The sequence below is a fragment of the Vigna unguiculata genome, chromosome 10 (genome assembly GCF_037176805.1).
Source record: "Vigna unguiculata cultivar grain cowpea cultivar isolate G323 ecotype 2 chromosome 10, ASM3717680v1, whole genome shotgun sequence".
NCBI lineage: Eukaryota > Viridiplantae > Streptophyta > Magnoliopsida > Fabales > Fabaceae > Vigna > Vigna unguiculata.
In genome coordinates, this window is record NC_140801.1 from 20,314,350 (window position 1) to 20,325,077 (window position 10,728).

Consider the following 10,728-nt stretch of genomic DNA (forward strand, 5'->3'; position numbering starts at 1 on the left):
TCATGATTATCGTCTTGAGAAGTGTTGATAACTCTGGACAATGCAATTACTTTTATCTTGAGAAGTGAAAACCATAATGAAGAGAAATTTAAAAAAATGAAACGCTCCTTGGTTGGCGATTTAGTATTTAATATTGGAATATGAAAACATTTAATAATTAAAACGTGTAGCAGATGATATAGCAGTTTAATCCTCATTATCTCGAGCAGTGCGAAATTTAATGCATTTGAATACTGATTGACACGTTGTCATCATTATCTCGAGCAGTGCAAAATTTAATGCATTTGAATACTGATTGACACGTTGATTTGGAGATAATTCGAACCACTTTTTGGAGGCGTTGGAATATAAAAAGTTTTTTAAACAGTCATTTTAAATTTATTTTTCCATAAAAATTGATCTTAAATTCTTCTGACTATGAAAATGGTGAAAAATATTTTAATTATTTTATAACTTATATTATTTTAATAATAATAATAATTAATAAGTAATAGTTATTGTATTTCACTGACTTTTAAATTTCCAATTTATATGGAATGGTAATTAATGTTAATTAATTCAATTTCTAATTAAAACTAATTTATATTGACTAAAATGAAGTCAAACAAAATCTAATACAAAAAAGGAAAATAAATATAATAAAAGAGAATAAAATATAACTTTTATATTGAGATATATAATAATTGCATACAAAATAAGAGTCCAATTGAAATCTTCTTATATATTGATATATATAAGAAGTTCAAACAAAATTACATACAAAATTTTCAACTTTAATACCAAAAAAATGGATAAAGAACTTTGATATCTCTGCTTGTTCTTTCACTTTCAATTTCAAAAAACAATTCAGGGTGATCCTCTGCAGAGAGTTGATGATCTCCATAGAAAGATCTTAGTTGGTTCCAACCTTGGGTAATCATTCGAGTGTGAATATCCATGTTGTAAGTAACATGGTGAACATTACTTTGGTAATCAACAACAATCCATTTAATAGCAAGGTCCTTCCAACAGCGTATTATGAACACTCGGTCGACGTGTCCAAAGTCCTTAAAAGATTAGCAAGTTAAGAATAAAGAAATAAATAAATATAAATAACAAAAATAAATGAGTTTGAATCAAAAAGTATACCTGGTCTTTCAAAAACATAGAAATGAATCTGCCAACCATTTCTGAAAAAAGTATGGATTGTGGTGTGGCCATGGATTCCATTGCAGGAGAATAGGTTGGTGATGAAGTAAAATTGTAAGAGAAGAAAATGGGTAACAGTAGAAAAATCAGATGTCTGACTTTGAATTGGTAAACATAGGGAATATATATATATAAAAAGAATAGGAGAAATCATAGTTGTTGGAAGTATCCGTACATACTGGACAGTCTGAACTGGTAAAAGTACAGGATAATAAATACGAATTAAAAAATAATACATTAAAAAAAAGAATTATGAAGCGTCGTAAAAATATAAGAAGAATTATTTAATGTAATTTACTAATGTTGATTTTTTTCAGGAAGGGGTATTTAATATTGGAATAGAGTAAAGTTTAATAATTATAACGTGTGGCAGATGATGGAGCAGTTTATTCATCATTATCTCGAGCTGTGCGAAATTTAATGCGTTTGAATACTGATTGACAGGTTGATTTGGAAAAAATTCGAAGCAGTATTTGAAGGGGTTAGAATACAAAACGTTTTGTAAAAGAAATGGTTTTGATGGAGTAAACGGTGATTGGAAAAATGTGAATAACTCTTTGAAAAATGTCCGAATAAAGTCAAAAATTGGGTAAAAATAAAGAGATTTGGTGATACAGTGCATTATTAAAAAATACCATTAACGAAAAAAAATGACACAAACAGAGTTTAAGGTAGAAAAATGAAGAAGATGAAGGGTTTGCTTGTAAAAGGTGGAAAAATACAGATAAATTGGTAAAGAAAAAGGTATTTTGATACAAATTACTTACCAGTTAAGTTGTAAAGCGAAAAAGACTCGTGCATGACTTTGAAATCTTGATTTGAAGCCTGTATCCAGAAGAAAAACAGTTAGATCAAGGTAGATAAACGGAAAAAATAGTTAGATTAACTCTTTTTGGTGTAGAACTTTGAAAAAATATAATGTATGATGAACTCTTTGAAAAATGTCCAAATAAAAACGTAAATCGGGTAACAATAAAGAGATCTGCTGATAGAATGCATTATTAAAAAAATACCATGAACAAAATAAAAATGACACCAAGAGAGTTGAAGGTAGAAAAATGAAGAAGATGAACGGGTTGCTTGTAAAAGGTGGAAAAATACAGATAAATTGGTAAATAAAAAGGTAGATTTTGATACAAATTACTTACCAGTTAAGTTGTACAGCGAAAAAGACTCTTGAATCAGTTTGAAATCTTGATTTGAAGCCTGTAAACAGAAGAAAAATATAAGAAACAGTTAGATCAAAGTACATAAACGCCAAAAATAGTTAGATAATTTTTTTTTATAAACCTGATGTTAAATCTGTCGCAGTGAACCATATTAGACATGTAGCAATCCTAGAAAATACCATCATCGGAAAAAAATAGTTAGATCTGAGAAAATAAAAGAAGAATATTAGTTGTTCGCTTGAGAAAGGTCAAAATGAAAATGAAATCTGCGTAATAAAACCATATGTCTCAGTGAACCATATTAGTTCTGTAGAAAAACGAAACAAATAGTTAGATCTGACAAAATATAAGAAGAAAATGAGTTGTTTGGTTGAGAAAACTCAAAATAAAATCGACTTCTGGGTTTAAACCTGTAAAAAAACGCATAAAAAAGTTAGATCTGACAAAATATAAGAAGAAAAATAGATGTTCGCTTGAGAAAACTCAAAATAAAAACGACTTTTGGGTTTAAACCTGTAAAAAAACGCATGAAAAAGATAGATCTGACAAAAAATAAGAAGAAAATGAGTTGTTCGCTTTAGAAAACTCAAAATAAAATCGATTTCTGTGTTCTTACCTGTAAAAAAGCGCATGAAAAAAGTTAGATCTGACAAAATATAAGAAGAAAATGAGTTGTTCGCTTGAGAAACTCAAAATAAAATCGACTTCTGGGTTCTTACCTGTAAAAAACGCATGAAAAAGTTAGATCTGACAAAATATAAGAAGAAAATGAGATGCTTGCTTGAGAAAAATAAAAATAAATACGACTTCTGGGTTTAAACCTGTAAAAAAACGCATGAAAAAGTTAGATCTGACAAATATAAGAAGAAAAATAGATATCCACAAAAAAATGGACAGATGAACGACAAATCTCAGATGCATGTCTTTGTAAGCGTCAGTTGAAGCCTATAAAGAAAAAAAAATGATGAACAGAAGAAGATGAACAGAACAAAGCTCAGAAAAAAATATAAACCATCTCCATAGTCGTTTTTTTGCGATTTAAAAACAACTCGATGAAAAGAAGAAGATGAACAGAAGAAGATGTTAGAGAAGAAGCTAAGAAAGGCAGAGAAACCATCATGAACGCGGAGAAACAAAGACAGAGAGAAAGAAGTGAGAAGGCGGTGCCAGAGAGAATGAGAAAGAGAGAGAAAGAAGAAAGAAGGCGGTCGCAGAGAGAATGAGAAAGAGAGAGAAAGAATTGAAAAAGAGGAAGGTGAGAAGACTGAGGAAGAGAGAGAAAGAAGTTTTAATTAAAACTTTCGGTTTTCAATTTCTTTTCCATTTTTTTTTCAGACTTCAAAATGCTGAGAGATTGACACATCAGCGTTTTTACCTTTTGTAGATAAAAATTTGAATTGAGAAGTAGGTCAGATATATTATTCAATTGAAAATCTTGCCTTTTGTTAGTTCCCAAATTGTATATAGTATTAGATTACAAACCCTGAAATAATGTTTTAAAATGAATAAGATACCCATTACTAGACAAGCAAGAATTAATACAAAAGATTATATAAGGCAATAATTTTCTCTAAATTTGATATGAAATCGGATACTATCAAATAAAATTAAAAGAAAAGGATAAATATAAAATCGCGTTTGTAGTACGCTTTGGACACTATGAATGGAATGTTATGCTCATGGGATTAAAAAACGCCCCAGCAGAATTTCAAAATATCATGAATAATATTTTAAGTCCCTATAATGAATTCGCTATTGTATATCTAGATGATGTACTTGTTTTCTCATAACCTTGGGACAAACGTATAAAACATCTAATATATTTAAAAGAATAATAAAATAAAATGGGTTAGTTTTATTCGAAAAGAAAATGAATTTAGCACGAACAAAAATAAAATTCTTGGGTCACGAAATTTATAAAGAAAAAATAACCCCTATCGCAAGAAGTATTGAATTTGCTAGTAGATTCCCTAATAAAATAAATGATAAAAACCAATTACAACGATTTTTAGGATGTTTAAATTATGTCTCTGAATTTACCCCTGAAATAAGAATAATTGCAAAACCCCTTTATAATCGTTTAAGAAAGAACCCTAAACAGTGGGAAAATGAACATTCAAGGGCAGTAATAAAAATAAAAGAATTAGTACAAAACCTTCCTTGCTTAAGAATGCATAATCCAGAAGCCTTTATGATAATAGAAACGGACGCATCGAAAATAGGTTTTGGAGGAATCTTAAAACAAAAGTTAAACGACAAGGAACAAATAGTTAAATACCACTCGGGAATATGGAATGATACTCAACAGAAGCAGTGGCGGAACTTGCTCGATATTTATGGGGGTGCCAAAATATACTTAAAATTTATATATTTAATTATGGATCCGTAAGATTATTTAACTTAATAATAATTGAATCAATACTAAAATTTGTAGTTATATTTTGTTTTTAATGTAAATAATCATATCGTCAGCAAAAAAAATTCATCTTCCATATTATTTTGCAGTCTTATTTTGATAATTTTCATTGTAGAAAATTATCTTTTTGATATAGTCGTAGAAACAAGAAGAGTTAAAATAAGACGAGACAGATTAAAAAATCAATGAAATAGATGTAATTGACTTCCTATTTTTGTCAAAGATTGATTTTTTCTATTTTCTTCCTCGTAGCTTCCATTTTATCACTTTTAAATAATTAATTTATTCTTTTATTTCTTCATCAATATACTTATGTTTTAAAAGAAATACTAAAAGATAATTTATCATAATTTAAATAAAAATTGTGATATGTAATTAATAAAAGAAAAATATATGATAATCAAGTCACAATTAAAAACCAGTTATTAAAAAACACTTAGTGCATTGCTTTTTCTTGATATTTATAAAAATAAATATACCAAATGCTCGTGAGATAAAAAATAATATTAATTATTAAACTAATATTTCACTATCAATTGAGAAAAAAAGAATTACTTTTTTCTTCAATAATAGAAGAAAGCATACAAAAATGAGAGCACAAAATAATGAATTTGTGTTCAACTTTATTTTTTTCTTCATAAACAAAAGAAAACAAAACAAGTAAAAGTCTAAAGTGAATACAATATGTGAGAAACTCAAAAAACAGTGAGAGACAAAATAAAAAATATCTTAATAAATTTATTTATTTATTATTAAATTTAATTTTATGTTTTATTATTTATTAACATTAAATGTTATATTTTATAAAATAAATAAAAAGATACCTATTTTAATATTTATCAATTCCTAATATATATTTTTATTATTTAAAAAATTCCAAAACATTAAATTTCTTATTAATAATTTAAAAAATTAAAAACAAAAAAAAATTCATATAATATAAATAAAATAAAAAATAAAAAACGTTGGGGGGGCCACGGCTCCCCCCCGTCCCTTACTAGGTCCGCCGTTGGAACACACACTATAACAGAAAAAATTATAAAAATAGACAAAATGGTAGAATATAGGAGATAGAAAATTAAAACCTAAACGTCTAAAGAGAGGCATGAACAATGTGTGACAACTTCGTGTTGACAAACCTGCACAAACAGTATTAAAACAAAACATATGAAAATGAAATATTAATACACTTATGTTAGGCGATGTGAATAACAAGGAAGATTAGTAGAAGGAAACACATAGAAAAACTAGTTAAATTTCTAAAAACTAAATTTGAAATCTAATTGAATGAAACAAAATAGTGCATAATGAAAGTAAATAGAACCATAATATAATCAATTGAAAATTAATTACACAAACTAATGTAACATAACATAATGATCAATGTAGAGAAAAGAAATGTATAATAGTTAGAAAAATGTTACTGAAATTTTCATACAAAAGTAGTAACAATCTTTCACTACTACTTGTTGATAAACCTATAGAAATGGAATTAAGCAAAAACATATGAAAATCAAATGTTAGTACACTAGAGTGGGTAAGACCATATTAATAAAAGAGAACACGTAGCAAAATGGGTTATGTTTGTAAAAATTAAATTTCAAATCTGATTAAATAAACAAACATAATGCAAAATGAAAATTACCAAAACCAAAATCTAATCAAGGAAAATTAAACACACACTATAATATAAAAATAAATTTTCAAAATAGACATAACGGTAAAACGTAGGAGATAGAAAAACAGAACCAAAATGTCTATAGAGAGGCATGAATAAAGTGTGACAACTTCCTGTTGACAAACCTGCACAAACTGTATTAAAACAAAACATATGAAAATGAACTATTGAAGTAAGGAGATGTGAATACCAAAGAAGATTAGTAGAAGGAAACCCATAGAAAAACTAGTTAAATTTGCAAAAACTAAATTTGAAATCTAATTGAATGAAACAAAATAGTGCATAATCAAAGTAAATAGAACAACAATATAATCAATGGAAAAGTAATTACTCACACTAATGTAACTATGTAGGGAAAAGAAATCTATAAGCCTTAGAAAAATGATATTGAAATGTTGATTCAAAAGTAGTAACAATCTTACACTACTACTTGTTCACAAACTTGTAGAAGTGGAATTAAAAAAAAACATATGAAAATCAAATGTTAGTACACTAGAGTGGGTAAGAACATATTAATAAAAGAGAACACATAGCAAAACTGGTTAGGTTTATAAAAATTAAACTTCAAATCTGATTAAATAAACAAACATAATGCAAAATGAAAATTACCAAAACAAAAATCTAATCAAGGAAAATTAAACACAAACTAAAATAGAAAAAAAATTATCAAAATAGACATAACGGTAAAATATAGGAGACAAAAAAACAAAGCCAAAATGTCTATAGAGAGGAATGAATAATGTGTGACAACTTCCTGTTTATAAATCTGCACAAACTGTATTCAAACAAAACATATGAAAATGAAATATTAGTACACTAAAGTAAGGAGATGTGAATAACAAAGAAGATTAGAAGAAGGAAAGACATAGAAAAACTAGTTAAACTTGTAAAAACTAAATTTGAAATCTAATTGAATGAAACAAAATAGTACATAATGAAAGTAAATAAAATAATGATATAATCAATGGAAAATTAATTACACAAACTTAGGTAACATAACACAATTATCAATGCAGTGAAAATAAATGTATAAGAGTTAGAAAAATGATATTGAAATTTTGATACAAAAGTAGTAACAATCTTTCACTACTACTTGTCGATAAACCTGTAGAAATGGAATTAATAAAAAACATATGAAAATCAAATGTTAGTACACTAGAGTGGGTAAGAGGATATTAATAAAAGAGAACACATAGCAAAACGAGTTATGTTTTTAAAAATTAAATTTCAAATCTGATTAAAGATACAAACATAATGCAAAATGAAAATTACCAAAACCAAAATCTAATAAAGGAATATTAAACACACACTATAATAGAAAAATAAATTTTCAAAATAGACATAACGGTAAAATATAGGAGATAGAAAAACCCAACCAAAACGTCTATTGAGAGGCATGGATAATGTGTGACAACTTCCTGTTGACAAACCTGAACAAACTGTATTACAACAAAACATCTGAAAATGAAATATTAGTACACTGAAGTAATGAGATGTGAAGAACAAAGAAGATTAGAAGAAGGAAACACATAGAAAAACAAGTTAAATTTGTAAAAACTAAATTTGAAATCTAATTGAATGAAACAAAATAGTGCATAATGAAAGCAAATAGAACAATAATATAATCAGTGGAATATTAATTCACAAACTAATGTAACATAACATAATTATCAATGCAGAGAAAAGAAATGTATAAGAGTTAGAAAAATGATATTGAAATTTTGATAGAAAAGTAGTAACAATCTTTCACTACTACTTGTCCATAAACCTGTAGAAATGAAATTAAACAAAAATAGATGAAAATCAAAGGTTAGTATACTAGAGTGGGTAAGAAGATATTAATAAAAGAGAACACATAGCAAAACTGGTTATGTTTGTAAAAATTAAACTTCAAATCTGATTAAATTAACAAACATAATGCAAAACGAAAATTTCCAAAACCAAAATCTTATCAACGAAAATTAAACACACAGTAATAATAGAAATTAATTATCAAAATGAACATAATGGTAGAGTATAAGGGATAGAAAAACAAACCAAAAATGTATATAGAGAGGCTTGAAGAATGTGTGACAACTTCCTGTTGACAAACCTGCACAAACAGTATTAAAACAAAACATATGAAAATGATATATTAGTATAGTTATGTAAGGAGATGTGAATAACAAAGAAGTTTAGTGGAAGGAAACACATAGAAAAACTAGTTAAATTTGTAAAAAATAAAATTGAAATCTAATTGAATGAGACAAAATAGTGCATAATGAAAGTAAATAGAACAACAATATAATCAATGGAAAATTAATTACAAAAACTAATGTAACATAACATAATTATCAATGTAGAGAAAAGAAATGTATAAGAGTTAGAAAAATGATATTGAAATGTTGATAGAAAAGTAGTAACAATGTTTCACTACTACTTGTTCACAAACTTGTAGAAATGTAATTAAACAAAAACAGATGAAAATCAAATGTTAGTACACTAGAGTAGGTAAGAAGATATTAATAAAAGAGAACACATAGCAAAACTGGTTATGTTTGTAAAAATTAAACTTCAAATCTGATTAAATTAACAAACATAATGCAAAATGAAAATTACCAAAACCAAAATCTAATCAACGAATATTAAACACACACTATAATAGAAATGCAATTATCAAAATAGACAGAACGGTAGAGTATAGGAGATAGAAAAACAAAACCCAAAGGTTTATAGAGAGGCATGAATAATGTGTGACAACTTCCTGTTGACAACCCTGCACAAACAGTATTAAAACATAACCTATGTAAATGATATATTAGTACACTTATGTAAGGAGATGCGAATAATAAAGAAGATTAGTAGAAGGAAACACATAGAAAAACTAGTTAAATTTGTAAAAACTAAATTTGAAATCTAATTGAATGAAACCAAATAGTGCATAATGAAAGTAAATAGAATAATAATATAATGAATGGAAAATTAATTACACAAACTAATGTAACATAACATAATTATCAATGTAGAGAAAAGAAATGTATAAGAGTTAGAAAAATGATATTGAAATTTTGATACAAAAGTAGTAACAATCTTTCACTACTACTTGTCGATAAACCTGTAGAAATGGAATTAATAAAAAACATATGAAAATCAAATGTTAGTACACTAGAGTGGGTAAGAGGATATTAATAAAAGAGAACACATAGCAAAACGAGTTATGTTTTTAAAAATTAAATTTCAAATCTGATTAAAGATACAAACATAATGCAAAATGAAAATTACCAAAACCAAAATCTAATAAAGGAATATTAAACACACACTATAATAGAAAAATAAATTTTCAAAATAGACATAACGGTAAAATATAGGAGATAGAAAAACCCAACCAAAACGTCTATTGAGAGGCATGGATAATGTGTGACAACTTCCTGTTGACAAACCTGAACAAAGAAGTTTAGTGGAAGGAAACACATAGAAAAACTAGTTAAATTTGTAAAAAATAAAATTGAAATCTAATTGAATGAGACAAAATAGTGCATAATGAAAGTAAATAGAACAACAATATAATCAATGGAAAATTAATTACAAAAACTAATGTAACATAACATAATTATCAATGTAGAGAAAAGAAATGTATAAGAGTTAGAAAAATGATATTGAAATGTTGATAGAAAAGTAGTAACAATGTTTCACTACTACTTGTTCACAAACTTGTAGAAATGTAATTAAACAAAAACAGATGAAAATCAAATGTTAGTACACTAGAGTAGGTAAGAAGATATTAATAAAAGAGAACACATAGCAAAACTGGTTATGTTTGTAAAAATTAAACTTCAAATCTGATTAAATTAACAAACATAATGCAAAATGAAAATTACCAAAACCAAAATCTAATCAACGAATATTAAACACACACTATAATAGAAATGCAATTATCAAAATAGACAGAACGGTAGAGTATAGGAGATAGAAAAACAAAACCCAAAATGTCTATAGAGAGGAATGAATAATGTGTGACAACTTCCTGTTTATAAATCTGCACAAACTGTATTCAAACAAAACATATGAAAATGAAATATTAGTACACTAAAGTAAGGAGATGTGAATAACAAAGAAGATTAGAAGAAGGAAAGACATAGAAAAACTAGTTAAACTTGTAAAAACTAAATTTGAAATCTAATTGAATGAAACAAAATAGTACATAATGAAAGTAAATAAAATAATGATATAATCAATGGAAAATTAATTACACAAACTTAGGTAACATAACACAATTATCAATGCAGTGAAAATAAATG

At 26.6% G+C, this 10,728-nt stretch overlaps 1 long non-coding RNA gene across 1 annotated transcript; it reads right to left on the bottom strand.

The window, feature by feature from the left end:
- Positions 1 to 706: 706 nt before the first annotated feature.
- Positions 707 to 5,088, bottom strand: LOC146882317 (uncharacterized). The gene is made up of 5 exons (XR_014985283.1): positions 2,479 to 5,088; positions 2,337 to 2,394; positions 1,956 to 2,013; positions 1,129 to 1,169; positions 707 to 1,046 (listed from the first exon to the last, which is right to left on the bottom strand). It is a non-coding gene; the product is annotated as an uncharacterized LOC146882317 (long non-coding RNA).
- Between the last annotated feature and the right edge of the window lie 5,640 nt (positions 5,089 to 10,728).